Genomic DNA, 15,259 nt, shown 5'->3' on the forward strand with positions numbered 1-15,259 from the left:
TCATTTCTTCCTAAACCGTGAAGCACTGTCTATAAATAAGTTGAACTCCCTGAAACCTCTGTGAACCATATTGCTAGGAAAACATAGGTCAGGGAGAGCTATGTTCACCTTCTGAACTAGAGAGATATTTCTAGGCCTTATAGCTTATAACTTGAGCCCAGAATGTCAGGCTTCCATTACTTTTGTCCTTTGGTCCAGTCAGATTGTTTCTGATATCCTAGATTTTAATTATTCGAATTCCCAGTCTTGCTCAGGAAGGTTGGCCTGTGCCAGGTTAGTTAGCTTTAGGCTTAGGGGCTGGAAGGATTGCCATCGGGCCCTGTATCCAAACCAGTTCCCTCCTTATCTGAAACAGCCAAACCAGCTGGAGCACAAATAACAATGAAATCCTATGGCCACGCCTTCTCAGGAGAAGTTTCAAGTGAAAGAACAGAAATGAACTTTTCTAAAGGGGTTAGCTTGGGTGAAGAACATAACCAAATAAATGGAACCTGGAGACTTAACCGGGCTAGACTTCAAGTCACTATAGTCTTTGGGGATGTCAGGATCTGTATGTCATTTCTGCAAGTTTAAAAAGATCAAATAACATTGGAAAGGTGCCAGAGGTCAGGTGCAGGTCTATAGGCTGCTCAAGCAAACACATCAGGCCTAATCTCCAGAATTATCCTATGAGACTGGTAGTTCTATTTTCTTTACTTTACCACTTATCCAACTTCTTGCAGCTAGGATCCAGATTGTTGTCACTGTCGTTGCTGAGTTGTGCCTTACTCCTTTGCAATACAGATCATCTAACTCCAGAGCACCAACTTTTGTGCTGGAATTCACTGTTTAGAACTGTGGATCCCACCAAGGATTCCTATGCTAAACATTATCTTATCAAACTGTTGGGAAGAATAAATACCATAATGTATGTGGAGCGCTCTGTACACTTCCTGGCACAAAGTTAAGCACTGGATAAAATGTAGCTATAAATACTAGTAACTCAGATAGACTCTGGACAAATTAGCAGAAAACACCTTCTTAATTTTATTTAAGTGTTAAAAATCATCTAATTAGTATGGTTATTAACAAAAAAACAAATACATGACAAGATATATATCATAGTCTTGGTAAAACTGTCTTGGTTTCTTTTTTGAGGAATTGAATGCAGTGAGAAACAGCTTTCAATGATTGAAAAGTGAGAAGTGTAGGGAATAAGAGACTCTTTTCTGTGTTTACATTTGAGGCCTGCCTTTTTTTTTTTTTTTGAGGCCTGCCTTCTTACTTTCAACTTGATCTTCTTAACTGCCTCCTGGCTGGGTCTGTGTCTTCTCCAGTTTAAAGACGGTGGCAGACAAGTCCTAGAATATTTTGTTTGTGTGTACTTGACATGACAAATGATAGTCTCTTACCTAAGAGGCCCCAGATAAGAGTTTGGTTATTAAGGCAGGGAAGGACCAGTGGGAGCAGTTGTTTCTGGTCTCTCTTATCAAGCCCAGAACAATCTTTCATTTGCTATATTCATGCCACAAGAGCTAAGTCAATATTAAATTCCAAAAAAAGGAAAGAAAAATCCCCCACAGAAACAGCTGTATTCAAAACACAGCCAGTTTACTCCAGCGAATTGCTAGAAATGGAAAAGTTTCCATTTCCTTTTGTGTTTATCCTTGATAGTTGTCTTATAAAAACTGCCTTTTGTAAATAAGGGAAGCCTAGTTTTAAACAGCTTTGACTAATATGTGTAGTTGGAGTATTAAGTTCTACAGAGCTTTAGAAAATTAAAACATCTGATAGAAAGACATACATCTTTCAAAGAAAATCTTTTTTAAGTGTTCTGGCTCTATAGTGCAATTTTCTCCATCCTACCTATAAATTGGATTGTGTTACTTTTATGTCTATATGGCCACTTAGTCTAAAACATGAGAGCTGTCATTTAAGCTCAGAGTTGGATCCCACTGAAAACTTGTTTATGTACTATAGTGTCTTGGTTTGTGTTCTACACTGTCTTTATGTAAATGTTCGTTGTTGATGCATACTACAATGGGGAAGAATTAGTTTCTTGAACACCAGAAAATACCCACCTGTTGATCTCACTGGGTTGTGAAAAACAACCCAATGGATTGCATTTGTTGCAAACAACCCAATGGATTGGTGAATTCTTTGAGAGGAGGAACTAACCTGTGTTCTCTCCAGATCTTATTCAGTTCCAAGACCAGTGTTTAGAATTCTTGAAGTTCTCAGTCAATACTGAAAAACTAGAAAAGAATCCACAAAATTCTTATGACCAAATTAACTGGGTCTGCCCTGATACAGAATTCTGTCCATGGCAGAAATATTTGGTGATTAGGGAAATGGAGTGACTACTGCAGACAGCCAGAATCTCATTAAGCATGGCACATTAATTACAATAAATGAAAATTGGTGCTTAAAAGAATAACTTTTGTGAAGTATCCATATTTAATATCAGGGAGTGGCCTGAGCCTTGGGGAAGCCTTTATTCGGATTAATAAAGCTGGGCTTTCGTTTTGTTTTCTTGTTTGTATTGTAAAATAAGACTTGTTAACTTGTTGCTTACATACTATTGTGTGAGTTTAACTGAATAAAGGTAGAATCCCAGATATATTACATAGTGTTGACAATGAATGCTCATTCTGATGGGAAATTTTTCCATTGTGGGGGTTATCTCCTTCACATTCTGAAGTATTTTTCCTCCTTCAGCTTTTCCTAGCTAATGTTCAAGTGTTAAATTTCTTACTCTGTAATGTAGTTTCTCTGTTTCTCTCTCTCTCTTTCCCTCCCCAGCTTGGCCTCAGGGACTGAAGTTTACTCAGCTCCCTGGGGCCCTTTTGCAGTAGCAGGCAAATATTAGATGCTGAATCAATGTTTAATGAATTTCTTTTGAATGGATGTGTCTTGCTTCAAGCCATTCATGCAATCATTGAAGAGGACAGACAGACCTCTGCTGACCTCCTCTAGCAAACCTCTCTCTAGTAGACCTCAACACTTCAATCTGTTCTCTTTGGTTACAGTTGTTCAACCAGTTACTAATCTACCTAATTGTAACCAGTTGAACAACTGAACCCAAAGGGTGCAAAGTGAAAACATTTCTTTGAGAAGTCGGCTCTGGACAAAGGAAGCACCGCCAGACCCCCCTTCAGTATGCAAAGGGAAAGTTCCTTCTCAAGTAGAAGCTCCATGGTGCCTCTTTGAATTCTCATTAGTTTGCAATGCTGTGCAAGTCTGCGTGTACCGTCTGGTCTTTGGAAGAGGCTTATTTGAAGTGTGAGGCGCTACCTCCATAGAGGGTGATACTAACCATGTGTTAAATAACTGTTGTCTGAAGATAACTGAGGATATGAACAATAAAAAGTTTTTTTAAATGAGACATGTTTCTTTTATTGATAGTCATCCGTCAAGGTTGAAGTGAGATATACAATGTGAGATGTAGTATACGGTGTGAAATAAACAATCAGTTGTGGTTGATATAGGGAGTGTATCCATGTGCTCAAGAGCAAGAGGCTTTTAAATCATTATTCTAAAATTTGTTTAGAGAATAAATTTATTCTTTATTTTTTAAAATACATTTATTTCTCTTGATATTGCACCATATTCCCGAAACATTATGGTAAAGCTGTTGCTCATTGTTTCAGGATGTTTTTTCTCTCAGGACCCAGGAAACATTTCGACCTGATGCTTCAGTATCAAGAATAGCCTCATGTTGTCTACGTAACTTCAAACTGTAAAAGATGATGTTCTTTTTTCACACTGGCTGCTAAGAAGCTCACTTTTCTCCTGTGGTACCTATGGAATGCATTTTGAACAATAACTGTGTTTTCTTATTTTTCCTTGGCACCATCAATTTTTTTTTAAGGCAGACTATAATTAATAAATGCATAGCAAACCAAAACCTGTTTCTATATAAGATTACTATTGATATATGAATTCATCTAGCTTCCAACCTCTTCTCTTCTTGTCATATTTCTGTTGACTAGGGCTGTCTTGCTCTGTGGAGAATTGATTAACTTTTGCCATGACCCCCATGCCAAGACCATACCTAACCTGTCTTTATGCTCCTGCCTTCAGACCTCTATATCTGCCTGTGAGTGCTCTTTCTCCCATGGGGCCTCAAACCTGAATGCAAAGCTGTCCAGTAGTTGAGCAGTTTTTCATGAAAAATCCAAGAACTGGTAGCATAGGTGAATTTGACAATTTTGCTAAAACCTTGAAGTATTGTGAGGAAGATCTGCATTGACTGTGCTCCACGCAGCCTTCTGTTGTCTTGCTGGTCTCATCTCCTCACCTAGGCATTCCTTTTGGCCTCTTCACTTTCCAAATCAGCGCTTGTACTCTGACTGTGAGACCTGCCCTAATTGTGAAACTCCCTGGGACTGTGTTAGGGGGCTCCATCCCCTACCCCATCTCTGAATTCTGAGGAATGACATTTTCTCTCCCTTGTTAACATTTGCTTTTCAGTAATGATTGTTCTTGATAAAGATATTCACTCAATCAATCACTCAGTCATTCACTTAACAGACCTCTTAAGTGTATCTACTATGTTCAAGATACGGGAGATAGTAACATAAATAAATAATATGGATAAAACTCATCCCCCTAAAAGTTCAAATTGAAGAAGCTCGAATCAGGAGGTTAGAAGGTAGAGATTTAAATAGATTAGAAGATAAATTTGTGGTGATTGCCATCATCAGCATATATATGGGAGTGAGTCTCACCTGGAATGGAAAGGTGTGATCTCAGGTGAGTTCTAAGGAATGAGTGTGGAATTGGGGGAGGAGAAGGTGGAGCTTCTAGAAGGAGGGAACTAGCAGAAGCAGAGATGTTGAGGCACGGAATCACATGATATGTGTGACAAAGGATCATTGGCAAGATCTGAAGCTCAAAATAAACAAGGAGTGATTTATGGGGCCCTGTGTGCCAGGTTGAGGACTTTGAGTTTGTTCTGGAACCGTGAAGTATTCCAAGTACTGGTGGGGCAAGGTCAGATCCTGGAGGGTGAATGGAGCAAAAAGCAAGGACAAAACTGGAAGCCAGGAGTGTTAAAGGTGGCTGCTATGATTTGGACAAACATCACAAAGGCATAAGCTAGGTTAGTAGTTCTAGAGATGGAGGGAAGGACATTAACTCCATGAATGTTTAGTAGATATAATTTTCATGTTGTATGAGTTTACTTGGGAGGAGGGGACTAGCTATTTAATAAGTAGTTATATCAGTGGTGGAATGGTGATTTTCTCGGTTCTTGCCCTCTTCAAGGAAAGAGTTCAGTCAAGAGACATAGAGCTGCTTTAAGTAGCAAGAGTTTTATTAAGCAAAAGCACACTCTTTGGAAAGGATGAGAGATGAGAGTGGACTGTCTGGAAATGAGAAGCAGCCCACAGTGGGGTGGGATGGGGTGGGATAGGGTGGGGTTTTTTAGAGTGGTGGTCCCTCCCTCGGTTCTGCATCTTTTGACTGACAAGTGATTAACAGTTCTTACTGCACAGGTGCTTACCCATAAGCATCCAAGAAAAACCCACAGTGTTGGAGGTGACAAAACCCACAATGCTAATTTATTACAAATGTGGCATAATGAACCTGGCTTTCTTTGTGTCACCTTGTAGGTTTTGATGTACCTGTGCCAATCTTTGCTGGTGGTTTTAGTCTTGCTTGGTCCTGATATGGCTGGAAACTTAGACGTGGTCCTTGGCCACAGAGAGAATCTCTGGGTGGTGTTCTGGTCACCAGTGTCCAGGTGGAGAGGGAAAGATGATCCCATCCTGCCTGGATGGGGTGGAGACCTGCTCATGTCTGACTACCTACCTACAAGTTACTGGTCATTGATAAATAAGATGTAGAAGAGGGTGTGGTTTTGGGGCAGATGGAGTGAGTTTTGGATATAGTAAAGGAATTGAAGTTCTATAGAACAGGAAGATGGGGAAATCTAGGAGGCAAATAAGTATAAATATATTATCCAAGCAACTCATGTATATATTTATATTAAAACATGCATAAATTTATTCTCCTTCTTTGTCCATTTATAGGGTATTTTATGTAAATATAGCTGTGATATCCTTTATTTTTTTTCTCCTGTGTAATTTTTGGAATGCAGTAATGTGAGTCATGAAGAGATGACCATTTCTACTTAATCTCTGCAAAGTTACATTCTTATCCTATTTTGATTCATAATAAAATGCCTAAGTTGGTTTTATTCTAACCTGAGAGGTATGATTTATAGATGGAGAATAAAAATGTCAAAGATATAATTGCCCAAACTTGGGATGTTGATAAACTGATACAATATAACACAGTGATTTTCTGGTTAGCTGACTACTGAGAAGTTATGTTGAAGAAGGCAATGGCACCCCACTCCAGTACTCTTGCCTGGAAAATCCCAGGGACGGCGGAGCCTGGTAGACTGCAGTCCATGGGGTTGCTAAGAGTCGGACACAACTGAGTGACTTCACTTTCACTTTTCCCTTTCACGCATTGGAGAAGGAAATGGCGGCCCACTCCAGTGTTCTTGCCTGGAGAATCCCAGGGACGGGGGAGCCTGGTGGGCTTCCGTCTATGGGGTCGCACAGAGTCAGACACAACTGAAGTGACTTAGCAGCAGCAGAGAAGTTATGTTAGTTGTGTTTACAATTAATAGACTTCTCTTTAGGCCAGAACCAATAAAAATTGTAATTCTTAATTACTACAATTTTGAATGTTTTTGTTCTCCTTTCTGGTAGTTTTCTAGATATTCTCAGTTGGCAACTGGAAATAGCTCAGTAATGGTTGTGCAGCTTCCTCATGCAGGATATTGAAATTTGTGACCAGGGATCCCTGTAGAGCTACTATTGTAACTTTAGCCCACTATTAGATTAAATCTATCTACAGAAGCTCGAGAGGTCCAGTCTGGGACTGTCTGATCAATATTCTATAGATCCTGTGCAGGAGTAAAGATTTCCTCTGAAGCTGGACTGTTGAAATTGGACCTAAGCAGTAGACAGTGATTTAAATAAGGGTTATACTGACACTTACTTGGCATCAACCTAGTGTTGGGAAGAGTATGAAAAAATAAATTGCCTTTTGCCTCAGATGTGAAGGGACAGAGACGATAAATTATCCCTTGTTCGCTATTACCGGTTCTTAAGTGTTTATGAGGAAAGTGGTATAAGTCAGTCCATAGACATGGCTGCCCTGAACTTTGATCACCAAATCATCCTCCCCATCTTCCTATTTGCTGTAGTCACCGCAGTCATCACAACCCCCGTCACCACCACTGTCATCATTGCCTTGTCATCGTCACAGATAGTTCTACTTCTTGGTTGCTTAGGCTTGCTGCCGCTGCTGCTAAGTCGCTTCAGTCGTGTCCGACTCTGTGCGACCCCATAGACGGAAGCCCACCAGGCTCCCCCGTCCCTGGGATTCTCCAGGCAAGAACACTGGAGTGGGTTGCCATTTCCTTCTCCAATGCGTGAAAGTGAAAAGTGAAAGGGAAGTCGCTCAGTCGTATCCGACTCTTAGCGACCCCATGGACTACAGCCTACCAGGCTCCTGCGTCCATGGGATTTTCCAGGCAAGAGCACTGGAGTGGGGTGCCATTGCCTTGCCTGTGTTTAAATTAGGCATTCTGAGTCCAAAGCTCATGTTCTTAATTTCTACTCTATACCTCTTTTCTCGTATCCCAGAGACTCTGATTGGTATTGGGGGCAGAGTGGGGTAGGGAATGATTCTGTGCGTTTAAAATGGGTTTGACATCTAGTAAGTCCTATTTCTATTGGGATTCTTATATAATTTTAGAAGGTGATGTGAGAAGTCTTAACCTTTTGAATTAAAAAAAAAAAATTTGAGATGCTTATAACCAACAGCCATTTAAGCTATAATTTATTGTCTCATTTAGTCTATTAAATTGTAACAGGTATTCCTGATTTTTACTCTTCCCTTCTTCCTTAAAAGATGATCTGTTAATTTAGCATACCTCCTTCTGTCTGTTCCATGAAACTAAATTTTGTGCTTACCTGTGAGAGTCATACATTTCCCTAGCTTTCAGTAGAAATGAATGGGTTAAGAAATTCTTCTTCCAGATCTCAAATGGTAAAAAGCCATTGACATTGAAAGCTCTTGTGTTTGGCCTTCTCTGATGCAGGATGTGGTAATGGAGAGGTACAAAGTGTACCACATACCCAACAAGCTAATTGCCCACTTTGAGGCCTCTCTCAGGCCCAAGTGCCAAGTGAAATCTCCACTGTTAGGGAAATTTTGCAACTGACACAGAGATTGGGTTCATTAGACTTATCTAAATCTGTGATGAGCTGGTGATTATCTGTGCTAATGAAGGTGATTCTTTGAATCAAATGCTTGTTGATGTGGGTCTTCTGAAGTAGAATATTGATTTGATGCTGCATCCCTGTCACAGGAGCTGCATATGTGATTATGTGTGTGCATGCTCAGTCATGTCTGACTCTTTTGTGACCCTTTGAACTGCAGCCCGCCAGGCTCCTCTGTCCATGGGATTTTCCAGGCAGGAGTTCTAGAGTGAGTTGCCATTTCTTCCTCCAGGAGATCTTCCTGATCCAGGGATTGAACCTGTTTCCTGTGTCTCCTGCATTTCAGGCAGATTCTTTAATGCTGAGCCATCAGGGAAGCTGTCTTTTGTATAATTATGGTTTTACTGTAAATAGATTTGGTTTTGGACTCTAAAGCACACCCCATTATTTCAGGTTCTTGCTATCTCCCAACCTCAAAAAAAAAAAAAAGAAAAAAAGACCAATAAATTAAAAATATCTTTAAGCACCACACGTGGGCTAGCATTCTTCTTATGATTAGTGTCAACACATTTTCAAACAGCAAATCAGTCTGTAGGTAAGGTTCCTTGAGATAGGATTTGAGTGTGCATTTGAACGTGTGTTTAGTCACTCAGTTGTGTCTGACTCTGTGCTACCACATGGACTGCAGCCCACCAGGCTCCTCTATCCATGGGGTTCTCCAGGCAAGAATACTCAAGTGAGTGGCCATGCCCTCCTCCAGGGCATCTTCCCTACCCAGGGATCAAACCCAGGTCTCCCACATTGCAAGCAGATTCTTTACCATCTGAGCCACCAGGGAAACCCACGTTTGAATATACCCACAATACATTCAGAGTTTAATTCCTCCTTTCTCTCTCCTACTTGACCCTTCTTGTTGGTAAAGGTTTTAAATGGCCCAGTGGGAGGTCAGACCACAAGTTAACATTTCATATATCCATACAATGTAGAAAGTCAGGGCCAAGGCCATGTGATCTGCTAAGAGCTGATAGGACTATTCCTCCCACGCCACACCCCCCCCCCCCCCCCCCCCCCCGCCCCCGCAGTACCTACCCTGATACACCTTAGCCAGACACTCAGTTTGGAAATCATGGTAGGCTTCCTCAGGTCCCGTAGAGGATGCTGTTCTTTCTCCTTCCCTTCCCTAGATTCCTGCTGCTCCTCTCCAATCTCTTGGCCAAACGCTAGCTCCTCTCAAAAGCGTTCAGGAAAAACAGGGAACTTCTTCCACTGGGCTCCAGTTCTTTCTGTAACAGTTTTGTAACATTAGCATAACATCTGACATTTTAGATTTGATTTATCCTGGAGAAGGAAATGGCTACCCACTTCAGTAGTCTGGCCTGGAGAATTACATGGACTGTAATGGAGTCTATGTAATGGGGTCTATGGGGTCACAAAGAGTTGGACACAATTGAGCAACTTTCAGTTCACTATCTGTTTATGGATCTGAGTCCTCACTAGACTGAGCTCCACAAGAGAAGTGCTGTTTGCAGCACTGAAACTGGTGTCTAAAGGCCTCAATTTAAAAAAACAAGTAAATAAGGACAGGAAAATTTGTTGTGGTAAGCGGGACCAAGGGTTAGATCCCACGGGGACAATTCAGCTGGGTTAGTCGTTGGGCATTTTGGCCCAGATCAACCTGTCCTGCCTCAGTTTAGTTCATTTCAGTTCAGTCGCTCAGTCGTGTCCGACTCTTTGCGACCCCATGAATCGCAGCACGCCAGGCCTCCCTGTCCATCACCAAGCCCCGGAGTTCACTCAGACTCACGTCCATCGAGTCAGTGATGCCATCCAGCCATCTCATCCTCTGTCGTCCCCTTCTCCTCCTGCCCCCAATCCCTCCCCGCATCAGAGTCTTTTCCAATGAGTCAACTCTTCGCATGAGGTGGCCAAAGTACTGGAGTTTCAGCTTTAGCATCTTTCCTTCCAAAGAAATCCCAGGGCTGATCTCCTTCAGAATGGACTGGTTGGATCTCCTTGCAGTCCAAGGGACTCTGAAGAGTCTTCTCCAACACCACAGTTCAAAAGCATCAATTCTTCAGTGCTCAGCCTTCTTCACAGTCCAACTCTCACATCCATACATGACCACAGGAAAAATCATAGCCTTGACTAGACGGACCTTGTCCTGCCTCAAAAAGTATTCAAATCTGAGCACCTACCTAGGCTGTGGATTTTCAGTAAATATATAATCCCAACTCATCGTAATAGCAGAGATCTTGGTAACAGGTTGCTGACACCTGACATGGGGAAATCTTGGACAGATCTGGATTCAAATCCTGTCTTTGCAACCTGTGTGACCTTGAGTAATATTTTACCTCCCTGAGCTTTATTTTTCTCATGTCTTAAATGAGGATAATGGAATCTTACAGGCTGTTGTGAATTTTAAAGGAGATGGTATATTCTGTGTGCACATAGTGCAGGAATATAATAATACTTGATGAACATTCATTGAATGAATAAACAGAACCTGGAATGTAGAAAGTCCCTACTTTTCCACCTCCACCCCACTAATTTGCCCTTCAGTTTTCAGATTTGCCTTGTCAACACCCCAGAGAAGGTTAAGTCCTCTTGTTACCTACTCTCTTGACTTTCTGTACGCTTCCTGTACAGCACTTAACACGATGATAAGTACATAACTTTTTGTTTAATGGATCTCTTTTTTATGTATTTATTTTCTCCGTGGACCTTGTGTTTTTATTGAAGTATAGTTGATGTACAATATTTAAAAAGTTACCGGGGTATGATAAAATGATTCACATTTTTTAAAGGTTATACTCCATTCATGGGACTTCCCTGGTAGTTCAGACTGTAGTCTGCCTGCAGTGCGGGAGACCCGAGTTTGATCCCTGGAGGAGATCATGGCAACCTACTCCAGTATTCTCGCCTGGAGAATCCCATGGACAGAGGAGCCTGGCAGGCTGCAGTCTACTGTTATGCCCCTCGTCCATCCCTCCTCCTACTGGTATCCAAGAGTTTGTTCTCTATATCCATGAGTCTGCTTCTTGTTTGTAATATTCACTGCTGCTGCTGCTGCTGCTAAGTCGCTTCAGTCATGTCTGACTCTGTGTGACCCCATAGACGGCAGCCCACCAGGCTACCCTGTCCCTGGGACTCTCCAGGCAAGAACACTGGAGTGGATTGCCATTTCCTTCTCCAATGCATGAAAGGGAAAAGTGAAAGTGGAGTCGCTCAGTCGTGTCTGACTCTTATCGACCCCATGGACTGCAGCCTACCAGGCTCCTCCGTCCATGGGATTTTCCAAGTCATATCATATAGTATTTGTATTTCTCTGTCTGACTTATTTCAGTTAGCATAATACCCTCCAAATCCATCCATGTTGTTGCAAATGGCAAAATTTCATTTTCTTTTGTGCTGACTACCCAGTGTGTGTGTGTATATATATATGTACATATATATCACATATTTTTTATTCATTCAACTCTTGATGGTAGATATATCCTTTTGAAAAATATGAGCCAATAAATTCAAGGACTGTTTTATTAAATGATTTATCTCCAATACCTACTGCATATATGGCTCAGAATAAATAAGTATGGCCTATATCTTCAATTCACCACAGATTACCTCCAACTCAGGCACGCTTTCTCAGTCAACACCCTCAGCTCTGAGATTTACAGAACGACTCTAATTCTATACCCAAACCCATTATCTTGATTGCATTCACCATCCTCAAAAAAACTCTTTCATAAATTTGTTTATCAGATTAGATGTTTCTATGTTTGCTTATTAATGATTGTAACTGTTGATTAAATCACTGCTTTGTTCTGCTCTCTTAATTCTCATCTATTTAACTCATTCTATTAGCTCTTCCTGGAGGAAGGCATGGCGACCCACTCCAGGATTCTTGCCTGGAGAATCCCCTAGACAGAGGAGCCTGGCGGGCTACAGTCCATGGGGTCTCAACAAGTCAGGCATGGCTTAGCGACTAACACTTAGCTGTTCATTCCTTCAGTAGATCTGTGCTGGGACAGCAACTCCTCTGAGCACCGTGGAGGGATGAGAAGATGTGTAGAGTACAGTTATCTCAGTCAAGGAACTTACACAATAATAGCTGAAGTATAAGACTATGGGACAAATACCTTAAAAAAAAAATCAAACCAAGAACTTAAGTACTTTTCTCAATTATTATTTTCTACTGCATTCTCAAGTTTTACTGCTTTCTTGGCAAATTATTGTGCCCAAGTATAGCTCTGTAAGTCATTGCTCAGATTGACCTTTTCAATGAGGCCAATGAGGCCGCGTGAGCACCCTGTTTGCAATTTGTAATTGCAGTGTTCCCCCTACCCTACCAGGATTCTCCTCCTCTGTCCTCTGCTCAGTTTATTTCATAGCACTCATCACCTTCTTTGATACTGTATAGTATTCTCATATATTATGCTGTTGATTGTTGTCTGTCTCCCTACCCTAGAATGTAAGGTCCATGTGGGAAGGTCCATGTGGGTTAGGATTTTTTAGTCACTGATGTATCTCTGAAACAAACACTTGATTAAGTAGTAGGCATTTGATGGATATTTGCTGAATTAATTTATTAAATGAAGTAGGGAATAGCAGTTACTGAGACTGAACAGATGGCCTGCCTCTACAAGACTCTGCTGTATAATTTCAGATGCTTTACTTCAAGCCTTTTATTTCCCAGATGAACCTATCGTGTAAGAGGCAAAACTTTCCCTCTACCCTCTTAGAGGGTCTTCCCCTGGGTCTGAGAATTAAGTTGATGAAACAGATTAATAGGAGGGAAACATACAAATTTATTTAATATTAGTTTTATGTGACACAGGAACACTCATAAGGAAATGAAGATTCAAAACCTAAATGCTTTTATTCCAGGCCAAGCTGTGGAAAAGTAACTAAAATATATAGAGAGGCTCATGGATGATAAGAATTATTTTAAGAAGGTCTGTTTGTACAGAATTTTCCCAGCCTCTATATCTTATCTCTGGTAAAGAATGTTTCTTTCTTCCTAGTATAGGAATAGCATCTTTCACATGGGAGTTTTAGCTCCTATTTTGCAGAAGAAAGTGGGAAGTAAGATTGTGCTTCTGGCACCTGCTGTTTTTCAGGTGGCTTTAGTTCAAAATAACCCTTGTGCCAAAGTGGCATATTTGAGGCATATTCTGCCACTTTCCATTACCTCCTGGGCTTGCTGGAAAGATGGAATGCATTTTGCATGTAAAGCACTAAGCCCATACTAAGTATGAATACTTGCTATTTGTAAAATTAATTCACTCTTCTCTGCTATGAGTGCACAAACCATACTTGATTTTCCAAATTTTTTAAAAATAGTAATAAGTGAAACAGTACAGAATGGTTTCCAACATAATGATTCTACACTTTGAGTTGAATGACTTTGAGAATTCAAACAATATGAATTGAAACCAGCTTAACAAGGAAACAATCAAACAGATACCAATTTGAATATGTACCGTGTCTGTAATTCATCTGAAATGACTTTAGGATTCAGTATGTATTAGAGTGAAGAGTGAAGAGTCACTGGAGCACAAACAAGAATGGGATTGACACTGGCCTGAATAGTTAATCTATGGGGTAGCTAAAGAAACAGTTCAGTCCTTTCAACAGACACATCACTGTATCTCTGAAGTGTTACACAAAATGGCAACATTTGGTAACTTCCTTGCCCCTTGGGAACAATTATAAAAAGCTGGAAATAGAGAGGGCAGGGAAGAGTGAGGGGTGGGTGGGTGGGCGCTGTAATCAGTAAAAGACTCATTAGAAGAGGTGATACTTGAATTGAGCCTGCTTTTGTGTTTGTGTTTTTTTAAACACAAGAACATCATGGAGTCTGGATATTTGGGTTCCCTATGATAAATATGATTTAGGGGGTTGAGCTTTTCAGGATGGATTGGGAGTTCGGGATTAGCAGATGCAAACTCTTGTATATAATACAGATAAACAACAGGGTCCTGCTGTATAGCACAGGGTGTCCTGTGATAAACCATAATGGAAAATAATATTAAAATATTTAAATTATTTAAATAAATATTTAATTATTTAAAAGTAATTTTAAAAAGTTGATATGTTTAATTGAATCGCTTTGCTGTACAGCAGACGTGAACACAACATCGTAAATCAACTGTATAGTTCAGTAAAGCCAAGGGAAAAAAATAGACTGTTACTTGATACAGTCAGTTACCAGGTTGTGATTTGAGGTGCTAATGATTGTGGGAATGCAGAGTAATCTTTTGCCCTGTTTCTCAAAAATTACTATAGACACATGGTCCCTCCCAAGCCTTTGACTTGGATTGGAAGCAGTCTCCCTACTAATCCTGAGATCTCTGTGCTGGAACTTTTAACTCCAGACTCTGGCAGAGAGAGTCTGGACTGGTGGTGCATTCAAGTCAGAAGTCCAAAAGTTCTTTTGATGGTTTCCCACCTAGTTACAGCATATTTCTTTAATCCTACGCAACAGCTGAAATATCTTTTTCTCATTTCCTTATATTCCTGTAGCATTTGATGTCTCTACCATGTAATTTACATTTAATTATAAGCTGTCTTGCATTGTTTAGTGGTTGTTTCAAGTATAAATGTCTTTCTTCCTCAGAAGATTTTTTTTTAAATTCTTTTTAGGACAAGGGCTTACTACACAGTACCAGATAGAAACTTGGAGTAAACCACAAATACTAACTTCACCTCAAATTCACTTAACCATCTTCTTAACAAAGAAGACCTGTCTGGCATATAACTCATTCTTCTAATCTGTACCTACTTTATAATAGGAATAAATACACTGAGTTAATGGGATGTTTGTGAATGAAGTTCTCAACCTAGGAATCGAACTGGGGTGTCATGCATTGTCTGCGGATTCTTTACCAGCACCCTAGGCAAGTCCAATAAGATCATACAGTTTTTTTAATTTAAAATCTGCTAAATGAGGAATAGATTTGGAAATGGAAATTGGGGTTGGGCAGGGGCAATTGTGCAACAACTTAGTGCTGAAAAAGTATCTGGCTTGGTCTAAT

At 40.5% G+C, this 15,259-nt stretch overlaps 1 protein-coding gene and 1 non-coding gene across 9 annotated transcripts in view; both read left to right on the forward strand.

Annotated features, from left to right (window-relative positions):
• PDE4D (phosphodiesterase 4D) overlaps nucleotides 1-15,259 on the forward strand; it is a 1,605,399-nt gene that overhangs the window by 869,024 nt on the left and 721,116 nt on the right. The window lies entirely within an intron of this gene.
• On the forward strand, nucleotides 2,988-3,085 carry MIR582 (microRNA mir-582). The gene has a single exon (NR_031332.1). It is a non-coding gene; the product is annotated as a microRNA mir-582 (primary transcript).

The sequence above is a fragment of the Bos taurus genome, chromosome 20 (genome assembly GCF_002263795.3).
Source record: "Bos taurus isolate L1 Dominette 01449 registration number 42190680 breed Hereford chromosome 20, ARS-UCD2.0, whole genome shotgun sequence".
Classification (NCBI taxonomy): Eukaryota; Metazoa; Chordata; class Mammalia; order Artiodactyla; family Bovidae; genus Bos; species Bos taurus.